Source organism: Otolemur garnettii, unplaced genomic scaffold (genome assembly GCF_000181295.1).
Source record: "Otolemur garnettii isolate 467f Iridium unplaced genomic scaffold, OtoGar3 scaffold00027, whole genome shotgun sequence".
Taxonomy (NCBI): Eukaryota; Metazoa; Chordata; class Mammalia; order Primates; family Galagidae; genus Otolemur; species Otolemur garnettii.
Window position 1 is genome coordinate 20276032 of NW_003852422.1, and position 14085 is coordinate 20290116.

Below are 14085 nucleotides of genomic sequence, written 5' to 3' on the forward strand. Positions count from 1 at the left end.
CAGCGCCAGGAAGAGAGGGGAAGGTGGCACGCCAAGGCTGATGGGAAGTAACCTCGCTAAGTTCATTTTCCATGTCTGCTGTTTATTAGACAGGTCATCTTTGCCAATCATCTAGTTTCCCCTAACTTAATTTACCATATCTAAAATGATACCCTTTTTAATCTACACAACCTCTAAAGTTCTGCCCTGTCTAGTTTAAGGGATTCTTGGAAGGATAAAGTTACAAAGTATATGTGAAAGGGCTTTATAGGAATTTCTAAAGTATTTAGAAACAATAGATATCCAAGTATTCAGCGTGTGAAAGGGATCATAGAGATTATTCAGTGCAACTAGGTTACATTTCAGATAAAGAAACTAAAACCCAGAAAGATTAAGTAACTTGCTCACGGTCACTGCACTATTTGGTAGAAGCAGGTTTTCTGGTCCTAGACCAGTGCTTTTTAAAACTCAGCAACTATCTTCCTAGACAGAGTCCACAGCTCAAATTGCTCAGGTTTCCCCTCACCACATCATGGTTTGATGTGAGGAACACAGCCATGAGCCAAGTATTTTCAAGCATCTACTATACAGAGTTTAAATAAAATTATACAAGATTGGAAATAGCTAAACAGTTTAAAAGAAATGCACAAGAATTATAGGTGGCTTAGAATTATACTTGACATTATTTGAAATATATCAGAAAATCATTCTTGCCCACTAAGATGCGGGTTTTGTAAAAGTATCAACAAACTGGGATCTATATCAAGATGGCACAGATTAGCCCTTAGTTCAAAGTCAAGAGATGGCTAATAAAAACTACCAATATGCTAGGCACAGTGGCTCATACCTGTAATCCCAGCACTTTGGGAGGCTGAGACAAGAGGATTGCTTGAGCCCAGGAGTTCAAGACCAACCTGGGAAACAGTAAGACCCTATCTTTACAAAAGATGTGTGATATATGCTTGTAGTCCCAGCTACTTGGGAGTCTGAGGTGGGAGGATCACTTGAGCTCAGAACTTTAAGGTTGTAGTGAGCTATGATCACACCACTGAACTCCAGCCTCAGCAACAGAGTGAGACCCTGTCTTTTAAATAGAAAAGAAAGAGGCTCAGCCCCCGTAGCACAGTGGTTATGGCACTAGCCATACACGCTGAGGTTGACAGGTTCGAACCAAGCCTGGGCCTGCTAAAATAACAGTGACAACTACAACAAAAAATATCCAGGCATTGTGGCAGATGCCTGTAGTCCCGGCTATTTGAGAGGCTGAGGCAAGAGAATCACTTTAGTGCAAGAGTTGGAGGTTATTGTGAGCTGTGATGCCATGGCACTCTATCATAAGGGTGACATAGTGAGACTCTGTCTCAAAAAAAAAAAAAAAAAAGGAAAGAAAGAAAAGACAAGAAAGAGAGAGAGAGAGAGAAAGCCTAAAATGACCAAACTATTACCAATAATTTATCATTTTTCAACAGACTTAATTATAAAATGTCAAAACAGTATAACAGTTAGTAGTAGAATAGTCTCATCGAAAGCCTAATTCAGTATCAATCTGAAAATTTAGACTTGCAATTATTGAAGAGGATACTGGCATAACTTATAGACTAAAGAGGCAACCAAGTAATTTAACTGTAGTGTTGATGTTGGGAAAACGCAAATCTTCATGGCATATCCCCGTGGTTCCCAACCCTTGGGCCACTAGCAACTACCAGTCTGTGGCTTGTTAGGAACCAGGCTGCACAGTGGGAGGTGAGCAGCAGGTGAGCTGCAGGTGAGCCGCAAAGCTTCATCTATATTTACGGCCAATTCCCATCACTCACATCACTGCCTAGCTCACCTCTTCTGACACCAACGGCAGCATTAGATTCTCATAGGAGCGTGAACCCTACTGTAAAGCGTGCACGCGAGGGATTTAGGTTGTGTGTGGTCCTTATGAGAATCTAAAACTCACCCCTACACCCACAGAAACTGTCTTCCATGAAACCAGTCCCTGGTGCCAATAAGGTTGGGGGCTGCTGGTATGGTATACCCTGTTTAATTCAAACATTTTACTCAAAAGAATTATATGTGGAAGTATTACTGGGTTTGAATTAGAGAAAAGACTGTAATATAATATAATATAATATAATATAATTACTGAGCTCCCAGATGAACTTATCAGACTTTGTGCCTATAGCTGGCTATCTAATCAAGGAAGTTTAAACATGAGAAGGATAAAGCTAGTTTGGGATGGTTATTGGTCTGTTTTCAGACACCTGGGGCAAATCTCAGGAACTCATCAATATCATTTGAAAGCTCATGAATTTCAATCAGAATATTTAAATGTTTTTATTTGATGATTTTCCCCCCAGATATAAAAGCAGTACGATAAACCTTCTCCAACGATGGAGACCATGTTTCTGAACAGGACGGTGGGCGGCGAAATTACTATTGTTAAGATCATGATCACAAAGAATATATGAGGTTAGTAGAAATATGCATGCCATAAAAATATTAGATATTTTTTTGATCAGTGAAAGAAGAAAAAGGAAAGGGCATTTGCTTTTCAAACAAACCAGATTTTCTGGCATTAAATACCTGCCCTGCTAGGTCACCCTTTTCCTGAGTCACCTTTATTCCAAGTATCTGACTCAGGGAAAACTTCTGAGGTAGTTTCTCATGTTACCACACTAGAACTTTATTTAATGCTTTGAATCAGCCCTTTCAGCCTTGAAATATACTGTTTTTTTTTTTCTTATGCTTTCTTGTTTTTTGCAAGTCTCTACAAATACCTGTGCAACACCCAGGCTTCGTACAAGGTGTCTTGGAGGAGAGAGATGGGAGTCTGGTTTTGAAGCCATCTGCAAAGAGGGTGGGGCAAAAACCAGAGCCCTCCATGAACCATGTGTCCTCTGAGCTGAGCAAGTCTTCCCTAGCAAGTCTTCCATGAAGGGAACAGAATGGAACCACCAGTTTACATAAATCAATCACCACTTTTTAAAAATCTGAAATCGCATAAAAATCTCCTCCAGATTCTATTAACTCAGAAATAGATCCAAGGAGGTAGAAAATGTTTTGATTCTCAACATTATTAGTGGTAAATGTAGTTTAGGGGGAGAAAGAAGATTTATCTGGGGTGCCTCTACTCCCTATGAACTGAAAATGAATAGCCTGATGTGACAAGGCAACCTGAGTTTCCCACCCAGGAGCAGGGTAAGTGGCTGGTTCTGAGAGAACAGAGGCCTGTTGGGGCCTGCGGGAGGCCAAACACACCTGCCAGCTTTCTAATGAGAGCCTGGAGCGAGCCCATGAGGCCTGGAGAGGTGGCGGGAAGGATAGGAAAGGTTGGGCCACGGCACTATTAACCCACACAGCCTTATGATTACCAGGCTGTCCTCCTCTCCCTAATTAAGGAAGTGTCTGTCTGGCCTTGGGGAAGAACAACAAGAAGATGGAGTGGGAGGAAAGGAGAGAGAGAAAGAAAGTAAATGCAGTGCTTCAGAGAGAAGAGCAAATTCCTCTTCCTTATTAAAATATTTAAGAACAAGAGTTTAAAACTCCTCCCTCTCTCATACCCATAATAGCTGGAAAAAGAGGTAACTGCATAGTATTTTGGATGAGAAACCATCTTTTAATCTGTATTTTGTTTTATCAAACAGCACTGATTTTTCAAAGTTCAATTATACTGACAACTCGGCTTGGATATAGCTATTCAAGGTTTAGAGTAAGAGCACGTAAGTCACTGTGTATAGAATACAGTGTCAGCCTGGCCAGGCGGCTCATGCCTGTAACTCTAGCACTCTAGGAGAGAGTGGTGGGAGGATCCCTTGAGCTCAGGAGTTCAAGGTCAGCCTGAGCAAGAGTGAAACCCCTGTCTCTACTAAAAATAGAAAAATTAGCTGGATATTGTGGTGGGCGCCTATAGCCCCAGCTACTTGGGAGGCTGAGGCAGGAGGATCACTTGAACTCAGGAGTTCGAGGTTGCTGTGAGCTAGGCTGATCCCATGGCACTCTAGCCTGGGGCAACAGAGTGAGATTCTGTCTCAGAAAATAACTCCCTCAAACAAAAAACCGAAGAGTCTACCCTGAAGATGTTGGTGAGCAAGCATTTACCTGTTTTTAAATCAACTTCTCTTGTTTTCAATATATAATGCTGAGTCTGAAGGTGAAGTCCTCACTGTCATAGTTAGGTTCTTGGAAACGGCAGCTTTAAGTGAAATGACGTATAATGGAACCAAGTTCACCATGGCTAACTGCTATACACAGGAGTTCAGTGCCCGTAGCATATTTCTGATTACAGAAACATTACCAAACTTACAAAGACCCAAAACATTTATGATATTAAACATGGAGATAAATGTGAGTTATACATATATTTAAGAAAGATTAATAAAAGCAAGTATGACCACTATTTACTCACTCATTCCAGCTCAGGGCACAAGGCAGGGCCCTAGCCGGGCAGGACGCTTTCCCTGGCAGGGCTCCCTCACACACAGCCCCACACCTACTCACCCTGGGATCTTGTAGACATTCCAAAAAACCTACCGTGCACATCTCTGTGATGAGGAGTCCCTGGCAAAAACCTACATAGACAAGGGGAGAACACGCCACCTCCACATAGATAATGGTCCCAGCAGGGAATTTACCTTTTTCTCATCAACATTATAACAAAATGATGTTGCATGAAATGACATTATTTGAGGATCTGCTATTTAAGGTTTTGCTTACTCATATCTTATTCATTGATACATTAAAGTAGTCCGTTTCAGTTGATATTTTCTCTCTAGATGGATAACCCACAAAAACAAGGTAAAACACATAAAAAACTTCCATTCTTCGATTCCAGTAGCCCCTGCACCAAATGAAGCCCCTGCACCAAATGTATTGCTGGTGTGTTTAATAATAATATCTACCACAGGTAATGAATATAATAACATCCAACAATAAAGAGGGCACCATGCTGTAACTGAACATTTTAACAGGAAGTACGTTCCTTGTCAGAAAAGATACAACTATTAAGGTTCAGGGACACTTAACATATCAGGTGATCAGAACACGCAGCTCCGAACAGATCCTCGTTGTACTGAGAGGGAAGGACCAATCACACTGATTTGGTAGAGATCAAAGTGATTGGCTATTCAATGAGCCAAAACATGAGGAATGGGTTTTGGTTTAACATGAAGAAATGGGTTTTTTGAATAACCAATCTTTTCCAGACACATTCATTAAAAACACATGGGACAACCCAGATGTGTGGGGGGGAGGCCAAAATGTTTGAACAAAAGAAGATCTGCAAATGGCCAATAAGCAGGGCCAGGAAAGAAGCTTCACATTACTAGTCATCAAGGAAGTGTAACTTAAAACCACAGAAGATACCACTGCACACCCACTAGTAAGTTTAGTCTTTCTAACAACCTGACTATCCCAAGTGACAAGGAGGATGTAGAGACTGGAACACCTACATGCTCTTGGTGGAAACGCAAAATGGTGCAGTGACTTTGGAAAGCAGAAGGCAGTAAATTAAAAAGTTCAACATACACTTACTCTCTGTCATCCTATCCTTCCTCAGTGAGAAATGAAAGTGTATGCCCACATAAAGACCTGCACATCATATTCATTGTAAGCTTATTTGTAACAGTCAGAAACCAATCTTAATGTTCGTCTATATGTGAACAGGTAAACAAATGTGGCATATTCATATAGTGGAATGCTACTTAGCACAAAAAGGAACGGAGCATTGAGGTTTACCATTCACCACAACAGGACCAATCTTACAATAAGTAAAGTACTCTATAACTTGCTGACTAGAGTCACTTTGTCTTGCTATATTTTTGCACCCATTAACCATCTCTACATCATCCCCCATCCCCCGATCCCCTTCCTATCCTCTGCTAGTCATCATCCTATTCTCTGTCTCCATGAGATAAATTGTTTTGAATATTTAGCTCCTACATATGAGTGAGAACATATGAGATTCGTCTTTTTTGCTTGGTTGATCTGACTTAACATAATGTTCTGCAGTTGTGTCCGCATTGTTGTAAATGACAGGACTTCATTTTTTTATGGCTCACTAATATTTCATGGTGGATAGGTAACGCTTTTTCTGATCCATTCTTCTACTGATGGACACAAGGTTGATTCCAAATCTTGGCTACTGTGAATGGTGCAGCAACAAACATGGGAGTGCAGAAATCTTTTCAATACACTGATTGCCTTTCTTTTGGACATATCTCTAACCTGAGGACTGTTGCGCCATATGGTAGTTCTATTTTTAGTATTTCAAGGAGCCTACATACTGTTCTTTATGGTGGTTGCACTAATTTACATTCCCATCAACAGTGAACGGAGGGCTCCTCTTTCTGCATATCCCTGCCAGCATTTGTGGTTTTCTGTCTTTTGGACCAAATCTATTTCAACTGGGGTATGAACTACAATTGTAGTTTTAATTTGCGTTTCTTTGACGACTGATGATGCTGAGCATTTATTATATACCTATTGGTCATTTGTATGTCTTCTTTGGAGAAATATCTATTTAGATCTTTTAGATCTTTTGTTAGATTATTTGCATCTTTCCTATGAAGTTCTTTGAGCCCCTTACATCTTCTAATTATTAACTCCTTGTCAGATGGATAGCTTACAAATATTTTCTCCCATTCCTGTGAGTTGCTTCTGTATTTTGTTGCTTGTCTTCCTTGCTGGGTAGAAGCTTTTTAGCTTGATGTTATATACTTATTTTATAAGTTTGCTTTTTAATTCTTGTAATCCATAAGAATGTAACAAGACAATAATGACCAGGAGATTTGCCAAATAATGTTTGTGAATGACAGTTGCTGATATATTAGCTTCAGCATTCATTTCTAAATCGTATTTTATAGATACCAGAGATTTCAGATTCATACAGACAAGTGGTTTTCAAATTTTTAGTTTTTAATCAGCTCGCATTGAAAACTGAGTATACTTTTTAATTAGACTGTTCCAGAAGCTCGATGGTAACAAGTATTTGCCTCTAAATTGAATCACCAAGAATGTTCAACAATGGATTTCATCTTTTACCAAAAAAAAAAAAAATCATGAAAGAAGAACAAAAATTTACAATAAATGTTAAAATGATCTAAGATGAAAGCATGAAAATTCAATATGCTGTACTTTTGTTATTGCACAACTTTGACTCCATGATGTGCACACATAAATTAGACATACATGTGTTTCGTCTGACATTTCACAATGGTGCACACATGTTGTGACAGCGTTTCAACTTGTACGATTTTATGAGTTCAGACATGCAAAAACCTTAATTAAAATTGAGAGGGGAGAAAGAAAGGGCTGAGTCAGAACAGTCAATAACCAGGGAACTAATACAAGAAGTTCGAATAGACTAATCCAGATGGCAGAAAAGTTGTGGTAGTCAGGTCTGAGACCTTGTATAACCCCCTCCCCTCTGAGTGTGGATAGGACCTTTAAATAGCTTCTAACCAATAGAACATAGCAAAGGGGATGAGCTATCACTCCTGTGATTATGTCAGGGGGCAAAGGTGAAGGAATTCCACAGATATTATTAAGGCCTCTCACTGGCTTTATGGCAACCAAAGGGAGATTATCTTCAGTGGCCTGATTTAACCAAATGCACTCTTTAAGAGAAGGATCTAGAGACAGAAATCAGAGACTTTCCTGCTGATCTTGAAGAAACAAACCACCCAGCATTCTATAGCTGTAAGGAATGAACTCTGTTGACAACCACAAGAAGACGACTCTGGGCCTTGCATGAGACACTCATATCAACACATTAAATTTACCCAAGAGCAGAGGATCCAGAGGTGAGGCTATTAGTAGAAGACCCAGTTAAGCCACACCTACACTCCTGACCCACAGAAACTGGTGTGATAATAAATGTGTGTTGCTTTAAGCTGCTATATTTGTGGTAATTTGTTATCTAGCAATAGAAAACTAACACAGAAGCTTTATTCTGGATAAATTAATATTGTGAACAGTTCAGGGACATTATGCAGTATTAAAATTTCTTTAAGCTCAGCATTTCAGTAAGGAGAAATCTCTGATACTCGAATCAGCTGGAGAAAAAGAAAGCTAACATGAAGAGTCTTCCAAATCATCTACTAAGACCCTAAGGAAAATAATCATTCAAAGTAGCACTGCTTATTACCACCTAGATGAGCTCGGGCAGTGAAGTAAGGTGGCATGACTCAGATTCCTTACAGTTATGCAGACAGTCAATTATATGCTTTTTTTAGAGCTTAAAAAAAGCCATTACTATTGAAGTGAAAAATCCACAATTCACATTAAAATTGTGTGGTAGAGAATGAGCAAACTAAGCACATCCGTGGATCTCGGTTGTGGGAACATTGATCCGAGTTCTCCTTCCCCAGACCTGGGACTCAGCTCAGAGAAGAGGACAGTTGCTAGAAAGTGATCAAAGTTAATTTATTGAACCATATTCTCTAGAGCTAGAGCTTTTTTTGTACCAAGCAAGGAAATTAGAGCCCAAGAGAGGTGGCTTCTTGGAATGCTTTGTTCCTTCCATCATGATGTGCAAAGGAAGACCTCTCCTGTGACTGCGATAGGGAAAGCCTTCTAATCATGCTCCCTGCTTTCTCCCTTTCCACTTCTGTCTGGCCTCCTCCTTTACTCGTTGCCATCTCTTCCACCGGGGTCTCAATCTTGGAAGCTGCCTGCATTCCAGTAAGACTTATAAAAAAATTCATTGAGAGCAGAAATTGCATTTCAGCAAAGAATGTATTCTCTTGTAGGTATCCAAACCCCCAACAGTGGTTTAATCAAATAATGGTCTAGTTTCTCGTAGAACAAAAAGTTTGGAAACAAATACAGGGCAGTGGCAAGACTGGGTTAAGTGGCTCAATAATGTCATTCGGGCTGGCTGTCTTCTGGCTCTGCTATTCCGAGGGGGTTTGCCTCTGGTTCTTCACTTCAGAGTTGCAACATGGCTGTCACAGCTTCCGAAATCATGTCTATGTTCCAGGAGGAACGAAGGGAAGAGAGGAGTGGCAATCATGTCTTTTTTGATTTTTTAAATAAAGAAGTAAACACTTTCCCATAGCACTCTCACCTCTCTCCTGTTGTCATCTAAACTAGACTGAGAGAGTGAGTATTCATACTTTGTATTCTCTGTAGTGGATTTGGGCAAGGGAGACTCAGATTGGTAATGGGTGTTGGGTTATGCCAACCAATATGTCTTCCACAGATGGTGACAGAGAACATTGGGGGGTCACTGTTGTTCCCTTGTACTATGCAGAAGAATATGTGACAATAACAGATGTCTGCAGATAAGCAATTGCACGCAATTGTGTTCAAATGTCCAATTGCGATTAACTTATTGGGAGGTCTTGAAGAAGTTGAAGGGTTGAAATATAAAGTCTGAAAGTGTTTCAGAACGGGATCATGAAGCCACCTCACCAGCTCTTTATTAGTTTTTTAAACTACACTAAAAAGTAGCAGGGTTGAGGGATAAACTTGAATTTAGCAAAGGCGAAAGGGAAAAACTCTAAGAACTTTGTAGGTGACTCCAAAATAAAAAAAGAAAACAACTTCGAAATATGTTTACATGTAATTTTAGAGAATATTAAGAGGGGTCAACTTATTTGAAGTCAAATGAGCTGAAATATAAATGTAGATAAATATTTAGATTCAGGAATAGTTGTTTAGAATTAGACCCTTATTTTATGATTGTCTTTTAAAATATATATTCTACCACATATTTAAAGAACTAGTGACAGTTTCAAGTTGATGTGGGAAAGACCAAAGATCAACATTATAACTATCTCGTAATCCTACATGTTTGTAAAATGAATTTAAGCTTTGTTTTTAATTAGGAATGTGTCAAATTTAATGTTGAATGTCTCTTAGGGCATGAAAATGTTTTCAAATTTTCTTTTTTGGGTTTGTTTTCAAATTCTCTAAACCTAGAAGTATTGTTAATACACCTATGTGATTGTGTACTTAAGAAGAAATTGTACTGCTCATTATTTTGAGAGTACACAAGTTTTACAAGATACATTAATTCAATTTATTCATCAAGTATCTAATGAACCCTTCACATGTGCTAGGCAGATCTGGTAATAGGTAAGGAGGATGTAAAGAAAGCCTTGAGGGCTCATGGGGGACAAAAGACAAATAACTAATTCAATAAAGTCCCATGAAGGAATACACAGTACCTAATGGCAGTGTGGGGGCACGGAGCAGACGGGCTTGGGGCCTGGGTTCAGGAGTAAGGGGACTGTGCAGGTTGGAAAAGGCTCCCAAGATGGAGTGATGTCTAAGGTGAGACTTATGTGATAAGTAGAATTAGCCATAGGAAAGATGTTGGAGTAAGAGTGTGGCTGGAAGCAGATGAACTTTTTGTAATCTGAGGTAGCAGCCAATGTGAAGGTAAAGAAAACACAGAAGATGGGGCAGTCTGGGGCAGGCAAGCCGGCAAAATTCTACACTTGGAATCAGGAGACTTGGGTTCTAATCTTAGCTTTGCCAATCGTGAGATAGGTGTGAAATCTCTCGTGTTGAGTTCCTGATGTACTTACTCATTTACCACTGGCTCTCCACATTTAAACAGCAGTCAAGGTCAGTCCTCACTTCTGATGGATCACGTGTCCTAACATTCTGTTGTTTCGCAGCCAGAATTAAGGTGAAGAATCACTGGTTGGCATGTTAAGTGTGTTTTAGGCTCCTGACAACTAAAGATTATTTTCTTTTCATGAGCAATACTGTGTTTTTTGTTTGTTTGTTTGTTTTTTACTTTTTAGGGAGTTAAATGAACTAAGCATTCTTTAATTCTAAATACTTGCTTATGACTAATATAACTAACAGAAATTTTTAAAATACCATATGCTTCTTATATTAATTTTTCTTGATTCAAAATTTATCTCATCTTGTTTTCTCTTATTTTCAGGTCATTAATTCTTCTCTTTTTAGTTTGAACCATGCGGTACAAGGTTCCTCTGTAGTCATTCCAAGTGGAAGATTATAAAAGAACATCTTTATATTGCATGAACTTGAAAGTGTCATTTGGCCTCCTGACGGGCTGTGCCAGCAGCGTTTCATTTTAGTTGGGAATTAGGTGAACAGTAGTAGGGCCAACTCAGTGAATCATAAAACCTGCTAATTAGAGCTGGAAAATGATTTTTGGCTGTGCCCTCACTCCTATTTAATGACTTGATAAATTTTGACCTTGCTGCTTTGACTATAAGAGATGGAAACGAAAGCCCCTGTTATCACTTGGTACAAAATGCTCCCTGAAAAAAGTAAGGTTTTCCAGTTTTCAAATCCTTCTTTTTACGCGTAGTTTGTCATACTGGAAGATTTAAACGTGGTTTATATACTTGTTAATAAACTATGCACGTTTCACAGTCATTACCTTCGAGTAGTTCTTTTGTTTCGTTACCTGAATTTTTTCTATTTTTCATAATAAATCCAAATTAGCACTATTTTTCTTGTAAACTACTTTTTATTTAATGGTAGTAGTTTACCAATATTTATCTTCAGCTTTACCTCGTAAACAAAAAAGGAAAACATATTGGAAAGAATGGACAGTCTTCCAGGGTGACAGTTGGTGTTTTGGCACCTGTCTTTACACCTGGGAGGCAGAGCTCCCCGCGGTTAAATCTGCATTGTTCCTTTAGTGGCTCAGATTTCATGCATAATCCTCTCTTTTTTTGTCTTTCCCTAAGAAAGGCTAATAAGACCTTTTCCATTGTAAGAAAGACAAAATTAAATAAATTTGGTTACAACATTACTGCCAAGGGGGGGGGTTTGCTATGCTTCTTTAAGGAGTAATATAAAAGATATTTGCTTAGAATTACAAACATTTTTTTTTCTCCTGTATTTTAGTGGAAACAAAAGATCTGTCTCTTAGGCCTCTATTTTGCATCTAGTCTCAAAACTTTTAGGGTCTCAGTCTGGTCCCTGTGGGAATTTATTGTTTTCTTAATTGGAACGTTTTCTTCTTTTAGTGGGAGAATAAATGAGTGCTGTGTGTGTGTGTGTGTGTGTGTGTGTGTGTGTGCGTGCGTGTGTGTATAGTTCATTCTACAGTATCACAGAAGAAACAAATCACACATAACCAAAAAACTCTGAATTGCCTAAATGAGATTTTTCTTAACAGCGGGAACATTAAACGATACTGGGATTTAGTAAATAGAATCTGGTAGTAAAAGTCAAAACAATGACCGTAAAATTATGTGATTTATTCCTTTAAACAAGCTTTTAAGTCCATTATGTCTCTTGGCCTAAGGTTTTGTTAGACACAACATGCAAAGGTAAAATTTTCCAAACCTACATCTTTTCCCATCCTGTTGTCTCGACTACGGTTTCTGCTGATATTTTTGCTCAGGAGGACCCTTTAGGTGTGACAGTCAGGAGGTGCACTCCCTCCTACAGAGTGTTACTGAAACTTTGTGATCTCATTTTTCTCTTAGTTTCATTCTTTCATGGGCGCCTTAAGTGTTGGTATTCCTTAAGATTCAGTTCTTGATCCTCATGGTTACTATTACCCATGCTTGGAGGTCTCCTCCTGTCCTCCCTTTCACAAATGACCGGTAAGTGCAAATCTCCAGTACTGACCCCTCTCCTGAGAACTCATTTCTAGATAGATTCTCTGTAGGAAGCCATAAGATAGTGTATTTCAAATCAAGGACATTAAAAGAAAGCTAAGGTCAGGCTCAGAGTTTTGTGTGTAGTTAATATGTTTGCATATACTACAAAGGCAAATTGAATAAAATCTTAATTTTTCATTACTTTATATTGATCAATTTTTTTCTATACATTAAACTTGGTCCTCAACTTTTAGGTCCTATGAGTACAAAAACCCAAGATAGTTTCTGATCAATCTGGCAAAATGTGCTTTACATTTTACAGTCTTCCAAACATTTCATAATACACAATAGTATCTTGAATTTCAATAATACAGTTTTAATGTTAAACAACTTTTAGATAATAACATGCACAGAGACCAGTTCCTTCAACCAATTTGCTATTATCCTTTAAAATCACTTTTGAATGAGTTGGCAGACCCAAATGAATTCCACAAGGCTTCCTGACAGTCAGTTACGTTGGTCTTGCAACATAATGGAGTATTTACCAAATCAAAGTACATTGATCTTTGTATTAGAAAAGGAAGTCCTTCTGAGGTTTATCTTACAAGGGTATAAGTGAATCTTTCTAAGAGCAGAATGTGAACGTTTTAAAATAATAACTAATAAAATGACATGAAGGCTATGTTAACCAGTTTGATGGAAGTGTTTCGGATTGTGTGTAAAAATCCCACACTGTACCCCAGAAGTGCATTAATGTACATAGTTACCATTCAATAAAAAAAAAAAAAAGAAAAGAAAAGGAAGTCCAAATTAAGATATCAAGTAATTTGGAAAATTAGATGGATTGAGGGATTTCTGGTCATTCTAAGAAGAATCTGGAGGTAAATGCCATAAAACTGGAGGGACTATTCCAAGTTATCATTTCCTTCATCCTTACGAAGTTGATCCAGGAGAACTAGTCTATGGCCCTGGGGAACACTGATGTTCATCTAATGGGACAGTATACCTCATTCCTGCCATCTGAGCTCCCTGGAGGGCCTTGGTGTAGGCAGGAGGCAGTTATCTATCATCTCGTTCAATAAATTGCCAAGTTAGCGAATATAATATTTCAGATCTATTCTGTTGTGTATTAGTTGGAAGCACAAGTGAGTGGTATCACATAATGAGTGAGCTTAACCCTATTTGTAACAAAGCCCCCGCAGGCACTCTGCCCTTCGCTCGTGGCTAGAGCCCGACTACCCTTCCGGGCTCTGGGCGTCCCGTTGGGGAGCAGGGGCCGGAAGGGCGCGGCCGGGGGCGTGTCCCCGAGGAGGCGGAGCAAGATGGCCGCCCAGAGCGCTTGGAGGACCTAAGAGGCGGCGGCCGGGGCCACGCCCCGGGCAGGAGGGCCGCTCTGTGCGCGCCCGCTCTATGATGCTTGCGCGCGTCCCCCGCGCGCCGCGCTGCGGGCGGGGCGGGTCTCCGGGATTCCAAGGGCTCGGTTACGGAAGAAGCGCAGCGCCGGCTGGGGAGGGGGCTGGATGCGCGCGCACCCGGGGGGAGGCCGCTGCTGCCCGGAGCAGGAGGAGGGGGAGAG